Source organism: Tamandua tetradactyla, chromosome 6, assembly GCF_023851605.1.
Source record: "Tamandua tetradactyla isolate mTamTet1 chromosome 6, mTamTet1.pri, whole genome shotgun sequence".
NCBI lineage: Eukaryota > Metazoa > Chordata > Mammalia > Pilosa > Myrmecophagidae > Tamandua > Tamandua tetradactyla.
Window position 1 is genome coordinate 4,271,240 of NC_135332.1, and position 13,373 is coordinate 4,284,612.

At 37.4% G+C, this 13,373-nt stretch overlaps 1 protein-coding gene and 1 pseudogene across 13 annotated transcripts in view; both read left to right on the forward strand.

The window, feature by feature from the left end:
* The window catches only part of TANC2 (tetratricopeptide repeat, ankyrin repeat and coiled-coil containing 2), a 642,298-nt gene that overhangs the window by 492,219 nt on the left and 136,706 nt on the right, over positions 1-13,373 (forward strand). The gene's annotated exons all lie outside the window — the stretch shown is intronic.
* Positions 9,993-13,029, forward strand: LOC143686979 (putative cytosolic iron-sulfur protein assembly protein CIAO1 pseudogene; annotated as a pseudogene).

Genomic DNA, 13,373 nt, shown 5'->3' on the forward strand with positions numbered 1-13,373 from the left:
CCAGGGAGCTTTGTGAAACAGGAAGCCAGGAGAGAAAGCTAGCAGATGATGCCATGCTCATCATGTGCCCTTCCAGCTGAGAGAGGAACCCTGACCATATTCACCATGTGCCTTTCCAGATGAGAAAGAAACTCTGACTGTGTTTGCCACCTGCCTTCTCACTTGAGAGAGAAATCCTGAACTTCATCAGCCTTCTTGAACCAAGGTATCTTTCCCTGGATGCCTTAGATTGGACATTTCTATAGACTTGTTTTAATTGGGACGCTTTCTTGGGCTTGGAACTGTAAACTAGTAACTTATTAAATTCCTCTTTTTAAGAACTGTTCCATTTCTGGTATATTGCATTCTGGCAGCCAGCAAACTAGAACAAGGATATAATGAGGAAAAACTTCCTAACCCTCATAAAGGACGTAAATATACAAGTCAAAGAAGTCCAAAGGACTTTAAACAGAATAAATCTAAATAGGCCTTCCCCAAGGCACATACTAATTAGTCTGTTAAATGTTGAAGATAAGCAGAAAATCCTCAAAGCCGCGAGAGAAAAGCAATCTGTTACATACAAGGGAAACCAAGTAAGACTGAGTTTAGACTACTCAACTAGCAAAAGACAAGATGGCAGTGGTATGATATATTCAAGATCCTGAAAGGGAAAGACTTCCAGTCAAGAACCTGTACCCAGATGAATTGTCCTTCAAAATTGAGGGAGAAATTGAAGTTTTCACAGACAAAGAAGTCCTGAAAGAATTTGTCAACAGGAGACCAGCCCTACAAAAAATACTAAAAGGAGTTCTGCAGATTAAAAAAAAAAGACAGGAGAGGGAGATCTGGAGGATGGCACAGAATTGAAGAATACCACTAAGGGTAATTTAAAGAATATAAAGAGAAAGAGGGAAAAGAATATATAAATCTCACAAATAAAATTAAAAAGATAAGATGGTGGCGTCAAGAAATGTCTTCAGTAATAACTCTGAATGTTAATGACTAAACTTACCAATTAAAAGCTACAAGTTAGCAGAACGTATTAAGAAATGTAATCCAGCTATATGCTCCTTACAAGAGACTCATCTAAGACACATGGATACAAATAGATGGAAAGTGAAAGGATGGAAAAAAGATTTTCCACACAAGTTGTAACCAAAAGACAGCAGGAGTAGGTATACTAATATCGGACAAAATAGACTTTAAATGTAAAGACATCATAAGACACAAAGAAGGACACTATATACTAATTAAAGAATCAGTTCACCAAGAAGATATAACAACCATAAATGTTTATGCTCCCAATCGAGGAACTCCAAAGTACATGAGACAGACATTGGCAAAACTGGAGGGAGTGATAGATGTTTCAACAATGATAGTAGGAGACTTCAATACAACACTTTCCTCTATAGACAGAACAACCAGACAGAAGATTAACAAGGAAACAGAGAAGTTAAATAACTTGATAAATGAATTAGACCTAACAGACATATATAGGTCATTGCACCCCAAAACACAATGTTATACATTCTTCTCTAGTGCTCATGGAACATTCTCCAGGATAGATCATACTCTGGAGCACAAAGCAGATCTTTATAAATTTAAAAGCATTGAAATTATCCAGAGCATTGTCTCTGATTACAGTGGGATGAAGCTGGATCTCAATAACCACCAAAGAAGGGGAAAATTCACAAATAATTAGAGATTAAATAACTCAATCTTAAACAACCATTGGGCCAAAGAGAAATCAGTAGCTATCTGGAGATGAATGAAAATGAGAATTCAATTTATCAGAACTTATGGGATGCAGCAAAGGCTGTGCTGAGAGCGAAATTTATTGCCCTAAATGTCTATATTAAAAAACAAGAGAGAACAAAAATCGAGGACTTAATAGCACACCTGGAGGAAATCAAGGAAGAACAGCAAACTAACCCCAAAACAAATAGAAGAGAAGTAACAAAGATTAAAGCAGAGATAAATGAGTGGGAAAATAATAGAAAGAATTAATAAACCAAAAGTTGGTTCTTTGAGAAAATCAATAAAATTGATGGACCACTAGCAAGACTGACGAAGAAAACAAAGAAAAAAGAGAGAATGAAAATAAACAAAATCAGAAATGAGAAGGGATGCGTTACCACAGACTCTGAAGAAATAAAAGAAATAATAAGAGAATACCATGTACAACTATACACCAACAAACTAGACAACTTAGGTGAAATGGACAAATTCCTAGAGACACACAAACAAGATACACTGACTCAGGAAGAAATAGAAGATCTCAACAAACCAATCATAAGTAAAGAGATTCAATCAGTCATCAAAAATCTTCCTACATGTAAAAACCCAGGGCCAGATGGCTTCTCAGGAGAATTTTATCAAACATTCCATTAAGGACTAACACCAATCCTGCTCAAACTTTTCCCAAAAAATTGAGGAAAAAGGAACTCTCCTTAACTCATTTTAAGAAGGTAATATCATTTTAATACCAAACCAGATAAAGATGCTATAAGAAAGGAAAATTACAGGCCAACCTCCCAAATGAATATAAATGCAAAAATTGTCAATAAAATATTAGCAAATTGAATCCAACAACACATTAAAAGAATCATACACCATGACCAAGTGGGGTTTATACCAGAAATGCAAGGATGGTTCAACAGAAGAAAATCAATTAATGTAATACAGCGCATTAACAGATCAAAAGGGGGAAATCACGTGATCATCTCAATTGATGCTGAAAAAGCATTCAACAAAATTCAGCATCCTTTTCTGATAAAAATACTCCAAAAAATAGAAATCAAAGGTAACTACCTCAATATGATAAAGGGAATATATGAAAAACGATAGCCAGCATCTTATTCAATGGAGAGAGAGAGACTGAAAACTTTCCCCCCAAGATCAGGTACAATAGTGCTATTGTATAGATTCAACACAGTACCAATAAAAGTTCTAACAACATACTTTGAAGATTTGAAAAACCTAACAACCAAATTCGTCTGGAAGGGAAAGAGACCCCAAGTAGCTAAAAGCATCCAAAAAAGAAGAATAAAGTGGGAGGAGTAACGCTTTAAAACCTGTTATAAAGCCACAGTGGTCAAAAACAGCATGGTACCGGCACAAAGACAGAAGCATTGACCAATGGAATCAAATCGAGAGTGCAGAAATAGACCACTAAATCTATGGTCAACTAATTTTTACAAGACCCCTAAATCCTCTGAACTGTGACAAAATAGTCTTTTCAATAATTGGGCATAGAGGAACTGGATATCAATAGCCAAGAGAATGAAAGAGGACCCCTATCTTGCACTCTACACAAAAATTAATTCAAAGTGGATCAAACAGCTAAATATAAGAACTAGCACCATAAAGCTTCTAGAAGAAAATGTAGGGCAACATCTTCAAGACCTAGTAATAGGAGGTAGCTTTCTAAACTTTACACCCAAAGCACAAGCAACACCAGCAAAATACAGATAAATGGAAACTCAAAATCAAATGTCTCTGCACCTCAAAAGACTTTGTGAAAAAGGTGAAAAGGCAGCCAACTAAATGGGAGCAAATATTTGGAAATCAGATATCGGACAAAGGTTTGATTTCCTATACATACAAAGGAATCATACAATTCAACAACAAAAGAACACACAACCCAATTATAAAATGGGTTAGCGATATGAATAGGCAGTTTTCTGAAGAGCAAATACAGTTAGCTCAAAAGCACATGAAGAAATGCTCATTTTCATTGGCTATAAGGGAAATGCAGATCAAGACTACAATGAGATACCACCTCACACCAGTAAGAATGTCTCCTACTAAACAAACAGGAAACTATAAATGTTGGAGAGAATGTGGATAAACTGGGACACTTAGGCACTGCTGGTTGGAATGTATAATGGTGCAGCCACTATGGAAGACTGTTTGTCGGTTCCTTAGGAAACTAAATATTGATTTACCCTATGACCTAGCAATACCACTATTTGGTATATTCCCAAGGAGCTGAAAGCAATGACACAAACAGACATTTGCACACTGATGTTCATAGCAGCATTATTTATAATCACAAAAAGATGGAAACAAACCAAATGCCCATCAACAGATGAGTAGATCCACAAAATGTGGTATATACATATGATGGAATATTACGCACCAGTAAGAGAAAATGATGTCCTGAAGCACGTGACAAGGTGAATGAGCCTTGAGAACATAATGCTAAGTGAAGTTAGCCAGACACAAAAGAATAGATACTGTATGATTCCACTTTTATGACCAGCATAAAGGTGTAATCAGAGGCTTGTAATACAGACTGTAGGGGACTTAAAGATACATAGAAGCTTGAGATGGGTGAACCGTTAGCTGATGAGGTTGTACTCCAATGTAAAGGAACAGATAGGAGCAAAGGTGATTCTCTAGTGGGTCTAGAAGTAATATTACCATATTGAAGATGAACAAGATTGAAAGAGGTTGTATAGACCTACGTGTCCCACTGATTCACACTAGAAATATGAATTAGTGCTCGTAAGAATTACTTCAAAGATATGATTCTTGTGTAAAGAGTGTCTAAGTCCAGGGTACAGGGGGAAAACTGCTATCACATGCTATGAGCTGTGTTCAAAAGGAAATCATCAGCACAAACACAGCAACAGTAGAGGTAAATAATGGAGGGGGACAAGAGTTAAGAGGTTTAGATTTCCTATTTGGCAAGGATGTGTTTGTTGGTTTTCTTTCTCTGGGGAACAATGAAATTATCTAAAACTGAGAGTGTTGATGAACTGTGGACTTTGGGCCCTATACACAATGACCAATAAATGCAGTGGCTGAAGGATGCACTGACGGAGAAGTAGATTGGCGAACGATAGTGTATACTTATGAACAAAGGTTGTGCTGCTCCAAAAAGGAACAAAGTTGTGAGGCATGCAATGATGTGAATGAACATGTGGGACATTTGGTGAGACAAAATAAGCCAGAAACAAACAAGAATGGTTTGGTTACCTTTAGAAAATACTTATAAGAAAACGGGGGCCTAAGTTGTAAGCTTTTAAAGCAGACACATTAAGTCCGGAGTGGTGATTTATTATTTCTGGATTTTGAGATGCTGTTTTATATATATATCTGATACTTAGAGATAAGAACGAAGCCAGACAGGTTGGGGTTAAAGTAATTCAGAACATAGAGATAAGGAAGACAGTGTCTATGTTTTAGAACCACACATACTCCTTGAGACCAATGGAAGAAAGATTTGTTTGATCTGGAATTGAAATTTTCTGTAGTGCATAATCTAATTCAACCTATCTGTATAGCTCATTTCAACAGTTGAAACACAGGTTGCTCAGAATAAGAAAGAGGTCCTTTAATCCTGTGTAGATTATTGTAATGCCTGGATACATCCTAGAGTATATTAAGCAGATAATCAAAAAGTGTTGGCAAAGTCCCCTGAGGGAAGGGAGAAAGAATATGGAACTATTAAACCTTACTATCAGGGAATCCCCTGATACTGTGTCAAACTTTAGGGACAGCCAAATCAGTAGGCCATGTCCTCGATCGTGCGGCTTACTCTTGTGAAGCTTATGTAGTAGTGGAGAAGCTTAAACTACCTATAGGCATCCCAAGAGTTACTTCTGGAGGACCTGTGTTGTTGCTCAGTTGTCACCTCAGTCTCTCTAAGCCCAGCTCTGCAAGTAAAATTGTTGCCCTCCCCCCTATGTGGGATATGACATCCAGTGGTGAAAGTCTCCCTGGCAACATGGGAGATGACTCCCAGGGATAAATCCAGACCTGGCACTGTGGGATCAACAATTCCATTCTGACCAAAAGGGGGAAAAATGTGTAATTAATAAAGTATCAGTGACAGAGAGAGTTCAAATATAGTCAAGAGGCTACTCTGAAGGTTGCTCTTATGCAAGCTTCAGTTAGACCTTGCTACCTATCATAAGCTGCCAACCTCCAACCAGGACCATTCCAGCCAATCCTAAAGAACACCTAGGACAATATATAAGATTCCACAAAAGTTCCATGCACTAAAGTAACTTTCCAGAAACCTACAACCTCCAGATGGGTCCCTGGTCCAGATAAATCTGAAACCTGGCCCAGCCTCTCCAGAACATCAGATAGTTCCATCTTCCTACCCCATATTAGTGACAGACCCTTCCAATATCAAAAATTTAGAACTGCAATAGCCCAAACAACCCTAAAGAGAGGTATGGAAAGATCAAAGGTCACGGTGGCATTATACATAGAAGATAGAATTCATCAAATGAATATGAATGCTGAATCGTTAAGTTGATATCTCTTTTAGTCTCCAGTATTTTAGAGCAGCCAGAAGTAAAAACCTTAAATTATGAAATTGTAACCCATGTCAAACTCTGAAATATGTTATACAATTAATTGCGGTGCTGTGCTTTGAAATTTATACCTTTTTCGTATATATGTTATTTTTCACAAAAAAAAAAGAAGGAAAAAAAGTTTATTGTAATGATAAAAAAATATTTAAGCCCTCTAGCCTCCTATATTCTGGAGCAGCTTTAGAAGGAAAAATATGAGAGGATTGTATGGTAGCCCATGACAAACTCTGGGATCTGTCCTTTAACTACTAGTGCTTTGAAAACTATTTCTTTTTTTCTTTGCTTTGTATATACATTATACTATACAATATTCTGGAGCAGCTTTAGAAGGAAAAATATGAGAGGATTGTATGGTAGCCCATGACAAACTCTGGGATCTGTCCTTTAACTACTAGTGCTTTGAAAACTATTTCTTTTTTTCTTTGCTTTGTATATACATTATACTATACAATAAAAAAAAGGTTTTAAAAAATGAAAGAGAAATTAAAATATTCCCAGGTAAACAAAAGCTGAGGAAGTTTATTGCTAATAGACCGACCCTACAAGGAATGCTAAAGGGTGAATAGAAAGGACACTAGACAGTAACTTGAACTCATACAAAGAAATAAAGAACATTGGCAAAGGTAACTACATAGGTAAATACAAAAGTCATTATTACTTTATTTTTGGTTTGTAACTCCTCTTTTTGTTTCCTTTATGATTTAAAAGACAAGTATGTAAAAATAATTATAAAGCTATATTAACGTACTCACAATGCATACAGATGTAACTTGTTACAATAACATAAAGAGTGGGGGGTGGAGCTGTTGGAGAGTAGGGTTTTTGTATACCATTGAAGCTAAATTGATTTCAATGCAAACAAAATTACTCTAAATTTATAAATTCAGGGTATAGATTCTAATCTCCAGGGTAGCCACTAAAAAGATAATTTTAAAAATTACAGACTCTCTCAGCCAACATGACAAGTGAGCTCACTGCCTTCCCCCTCTCTATGTAGGACATGACTCCCAGGGATATAAACCTCCCTGGCAATGTGGGACAGAAATCCTAGAATGAGCTGGGACTCAGCATCAAGGGATTTAGAAAACCTTCTTGACCGAAAGGAAGAAGAGAGAAATGAGACAAAATAAAGTGTCAGTGGCTAAAAGATTTCAAACAGAGTCTAGAGGTTATTCTTACGCATTATATTGATATCCCTTTTCAGTTTATGGTGTATTTGAGTGGCTAAAGGGAAGTACCTGAAACTGTAGAGCTGTTCTCCAATAGCCTTGTTTCTTGAAGACAATTGTGTAAAGATATAACGTTTGCAGTATGACTGTGTGATTGTGAAAACCTTGTGTCTGATGTTCCCTTTATCTAGGGTATGGACAGATGAGTAAAGAATATGAATAAAAAAATAAGTAATAGGGGAACAAAGGTTAAAATATATTGGGTAGATGGAAATGCTAGTGGTCAATAAGAGGGAGGGGTAAGGGATATGGTATGTATGAGGTTTTTTTTTCTTTTTATTTCTTTTTCTAGAGTGATGCAAATGTTCTAAAAAAATGATCATGGTGATGAATACACTACTATGTGATGATCTTGTGGACCATTGATTGTAAACATGTACGGAATGTTTGTTATGTTAAGAATGTTTGTGTTTATGTGTTGTTTTGTCAATAAAAATATTTTAAAAATACAAAAGGGGATTTTAAAAAGGGATTTTTGTGAGGAATATATATGAAAACTTTATGCCTGACACAGATAAGGTGCTCAATAATATGAATTCTCTTCTTTCCTTTTCTTTTTGTCACCTAGTCTGTAGCTGAAACTGTACTAGACACTATCCTTGCCCTAAAAGAGTTTGTCATCTTGCTGGAAAAACGAGATTAAAAATATTAATGAGCAGTATGTTGGACAGATATTTTTAAAGTATCGGCAAAGTCACTTGAGGGATGTGCTAGTTTTAAACTGTTATGTACCCCAGAAAAGCCATGTTCTTTTCCTAATCCAATCTGTGGGGAGCAGACCTATTGTTTTAGGTGGACACTGATTAGATTGTTTCATCGGAGATGTGACACAAAAGCCAATTGTGGATTGGACCTCTTGATTAGATGGAGATATGACTCTACCCATTCAGGATGGGTCTTAATTAGTTTACTGGAGTCTTTAAGAAAGGTCATGGGAAGGAAAAGAAGCTCAGAAGCAGCATAAATGCAGACATTTGGAAATGCTTGGAGTGTTTACGAGAGAGCAGACACCTAGACTCAGACATTTAGAGATGCAGAGGAAAATGTCGGAAGGACCCATAGAATCTGCAAAAGCCATTTGAAACCAAAAGCCAGGGGAGGAACCCAGCAGACATTGCCATGTGCCCCCCAGAGAAACTAAGAGCCCACAGATGCTTAGAGAGGAAGGCACTGAAATCAGAAGCACAAAGCAGTGAACCAGGAACAAGGACTTTAGGTGCTAGCTACATGCCTTCCCAGCTGACAGAGAAATTCTGTTCTCCATTCAGCCTTTCTTGAGTCAAGGTATCTGTATCTGGATACCTTAATTTGGACATTTTTATGACCTTAGAACTGTAAACTTATAACTTAATAAATCCCCTTTATAAAAGCCCACCCATTCTGGTATATTGAATTCCTGCAGCATTAGCAAACTAGAAATAGTGACTAGAGAAAAAAATGTGGAACTATTAAACTTTCACACCTGGAAATCCCTAATACTCTCTCAAACATTAGGGACTCCCAAGTTAATAGTCCAAGCCCTTGATCTTGAGGTTTGCTCTAATGAAATTTATATCTGTAATGGAGAAGCTAAGCCTTACTTATAATTATGCCTAAGAGTTACTTCTAGAGAATCTGTTTTGTCATTCAGATGTGGCTTCTCTCTCTCTAAGCCCAACTCTGCAAGTAAAATCATTACTCTCACTACTTCATAGGACATGATGTCCAGGAGTGTAAGTCTCCCTGGCAATGTGGAACATGACTCGTAGGGGTGAGCCTGGCTCTGGTGCCATGGAATCCTCAATGCCTACCTGACCAAAAGGGGAGGAAGAAATTTAACATAATGACATATCAGTAACTAAGAGATTTCAAATAGAATTGAGAAGCTATTCTGGAGGTTACTCTTATGCAAGCTTCAGCTATATATTGCTAATTGCCATGATATGCCAGGGCCCAATCAACGGTATTCTTATAAACCCTAAAGACTCCCCAGGGCTCTATCTGAGACTCTATAAAAGTTGTACTCACTAAGTTTATTTTTCAGAAACCTAAAACCTCCAGATGGTTCCTAGGCTAGATAAGCCCTGAAAACCCAGGGTTTCTAGTCTCTCGAAGAACGCAACCAGTTGCATTCCCCTACCCCTTATTGTCAACACCCTTTTCAACATTAAGAAGTTAGAATTTTCATTGCCTAATTATTCCTAAAGATTCGGAGAAAGCTCAAAGGAGAAGGAGGAGTTGTAATAGAGAAGATAGGATTTAACAAATGAGTATGGCTACTGAAACATTATATTGATATTTGTTTTTAGTCTCCAGTGTCTTCGAGTAGATAGAAGAAAATACCTGAAATTGTGGAACTATGTACATTGCAATTTGTTCTATAACTGCTTGTTAAAATGGACTTTGAAATTTGTTGCTTTTTTGTATATGTATTTCACAGTAAAAAATGTTTTAAAAATGTTAATGAGCAGTATAAATTAACAATAATTAAGCACTATATACCATATGGTATAAACTTAGTTTTTCAGTTTAGAGAAGAGAAAAATGAAAAAGGACCTAGATTAATTAGGGAAGATACTATGAAGAAGATGAAAATTAAGCTGGACCATAACATATGGACAGGGTTTAAATAGAAGAAAGGGGCATTTTAAGTAAGAGTGACAACATGCACTGAGGCACAGGGACTGAATTGAAGCAGTTTGCTAAGTCATGCTTAGGAGACTGTCTTGTCCACCTAATGGCACTCATTGGGGAGCTGTAAGGAGTGGAGATGGTTGAGTTGAGTTGTCTTACAGACAGCCTTTAGAATCTGGTGAGGAGCTTAGATTTGATATGGCAGAAAATAGACCACTGAAGATTTTAGAAGAAGGAAAATGACATGATGCAAATCATAGTAATAAAGAACCATTCTGATAGAAATATGAGAAATGGAATGGCTTAGGCAAAAAGTGACTTTGAGGATGCCAAATAGAAAGCCGGAGCAGTTAGAGAAAGCCTGAGAGAAGGTAGAAACGGTGAAAGTGAACTGAGGGGAATGATGTGAGACCTTTCAAAGAAAAAATTCACAAGACTTGGAGATAGACTGGGATTGCTGAGTCAAGTTTAATTCTTAGTTAAATACCAGGAACTTATATTTTAATTATAATCTTGACATTTGTATGGGCTCTGATGTAGTAACAAAACCCTTCTCTATGCCACATATACTTAAATTTAAAACAAAAACTAATTAATTATTTCTACTAGTCGTAAGTTTAATAGTATCCACTAATCTTACAATGAATCAGGAAAAAAAAAGTAAATTAGAGAAAACAGTTTGGCAAGTCTTCAGAAGGTAAACATAGTTACCATATAACCCAGCAATTCTACTTCTAGACAAATGAAAACATATCCACACAAAACTTCTACATGAATTTTCATAGCAGCAGTATGCGTTATAGCCAAAAAGTGAAAATAACCCAAATGCTTATGAACTAATAAATGGATAAGCATAATGTGATATATCCGTACAATGTAATGTTATTCGGCAATAAAAATAAAGTATTGCTACAGGCAGTCTATTCTCCTGCAACACGTGTAGTAATAAACTTTTACTCTCTTGGAAACCCCGGTGTCTCGGGAATTGGTAATTGGGTATGTTGGGCAGAAGAACCGACAGCCTTTGTCTGGTAACAATTTGGTGACACAGATGGGATGAACGCCTGAATCTCTGGAGCCCCAGCAGAGCAGGTGAGCAAGATAACTGCGCATTTTGTGAACATTGGAGTTTCTCTGTTGGGCCAGCATTCTTTTGGCTCTTTAAGAAAGCCTCAAAGAGAGAAACGATTTCCAGATCCAAGCCCCAGGACCTCTGACTGGGTCAACCATTAAGAAAATATGAAATAAGTAAAGAAAATGAGAAAAGCAAAAGGAAATATTAAAGCAAAATGAATTAAACAAAGAAAAGAAAAATGGAGAAAACAAGGATCAAAAATACATATGACAGATAGAAACCAAATAATGAAATGGTCATTCTATCTTATTGGGAATGGATTTAAATGTGAAGTGAATAACTTTGCCAAAGAAAAGGTGGAAATTGGCAGAAGTGATTATAAATAAATCATTACATGTTAAAAACCTAGACCTGGGAATCAGGCCAGTCTGACTAACACAGGTGACTTCAACATGCCTTTCTGGGACTGGACTGCAGGATCCACAGCTGGCTTGGTATGTGGCTGCCAAACTCGTCACCCTGTGCTGGGTTTCCATGATGAACTTGCTAGTGCTGCTGAGCCATATCCCAGCCCAGGTGGACTCCCATTGCTGGTTCCTGGCCTGGAACCCAACAAGGATCCTACTTGCTTCACCTAGGGGTGACCATACACTCAACCACTGAGGTCATGAGGGTGGCAGGTGGATCTGCAAGTCTGTCTTCTTGAGGGTATCCAGAGAACTGTGTGAATGGAGGCTTAGTCTCCCTTTGAGAATCACATGGCTTCTTCCAGCTTTGACACTATTGTTTGCACTTGGAAGTGAACCAGGATACACTTTGGAGGGTCATGGAAATGAGGTCAAAGCAGTGGCATGGGCCCCATCTGGCAAACACCTAGCAAACTACAACCAAGATAAGAATGTCTCTCAGGGAATTTGATGAAGAGAATGAGTATGAGCATGCGAGTGTCCTCAACTCCCAGACTCAGAATGTCCAGAATGTGGTCTGGAACCCAAACCAGGAGTTTTAGGCTTTTACCAGCTGAAATGACACAGTGAAGCTGCACCAGGATCAAGAAGATGACAAGGTATGTTGTGCCACCCTAGAAAGTCACAACCCCACCTCGTGGAGCATTACCTTTGTCTCCAGTAGCCAGCACCTGACATCTTGTGCTGATAACTGTGCTATGTGTATTTTGTGCCAGTGCCTACAAGGCAACAAGCAAGTGGTGGCATGCAGTGGCTCTGACCCCAGCTGGAAATGTTTCTGCAGATTATCTGGCTTTTCCTTTAAGAGCAATTATGATACTGTTTGTTGTCAGTTGATATGGGCTGAGATTCAGACTTTCTTACAGAGGTTGTGGCTTTAATCCATTGAATGGCAGTCAAAGTTCCCCAAGGTACTGCAGACTGAGCCTGGTAAACAGAAAGCTGCTATCTCAGATGCCATTGGACACTTAGGGAGGCTTCAGAGCACCAGTGGAGCTCACCAGGAGCCTTCTGCAAGTGTGCCAGGAAAACTCACTAGAAAGGAAGACAATTGTGCATCTCACATGCTTACCAAGTGCCAGAGGAGCAAACACACTCAGCATCTTGGAGGAGAAGTAACTTCCATTTGTCATGTTTCTTCAATGCCCTTTATTGAAAAAGTAAAATTATCATAAACTGATTCTGCATTTGTGAGTTACCCTTTTTAATTCTGCCAACTTGTATTCTTTACATTTTAAATTTAATTAAATACTTATAAATTTAAAAAAAGTATTGCTACATGCTACAACATGGATGAACATCAACATTAGTAATACTAAGTAAAAGAAGCCAGACCCCCCAAAAAATTACATTTTGTAATATTACATTTATGTGATATGTCCAGAATAAGCAAATCTGTAACAATGGAAATTAGATTTTTGGTTGCCAGGTGCTTGGGGGAATACAAAGTGACAGTTAATGGGTACTAGGTTTCTTTTGGGGATGATGAAGATGTTCAGAGTGAGGAATAGTGGTGATGGTTGCACAATTTTGTGAATACGCTAAAAACTACTGAATTATATATAGTTTAGAAGTGTGAATTATAACTAAGAAATCCTTGTTAAAAGTAAAAATAGAATCTATTAGCTATATGGCTAAAAATAAAAATAATATATTTTAAGAAGTTTAAGTCTCATTT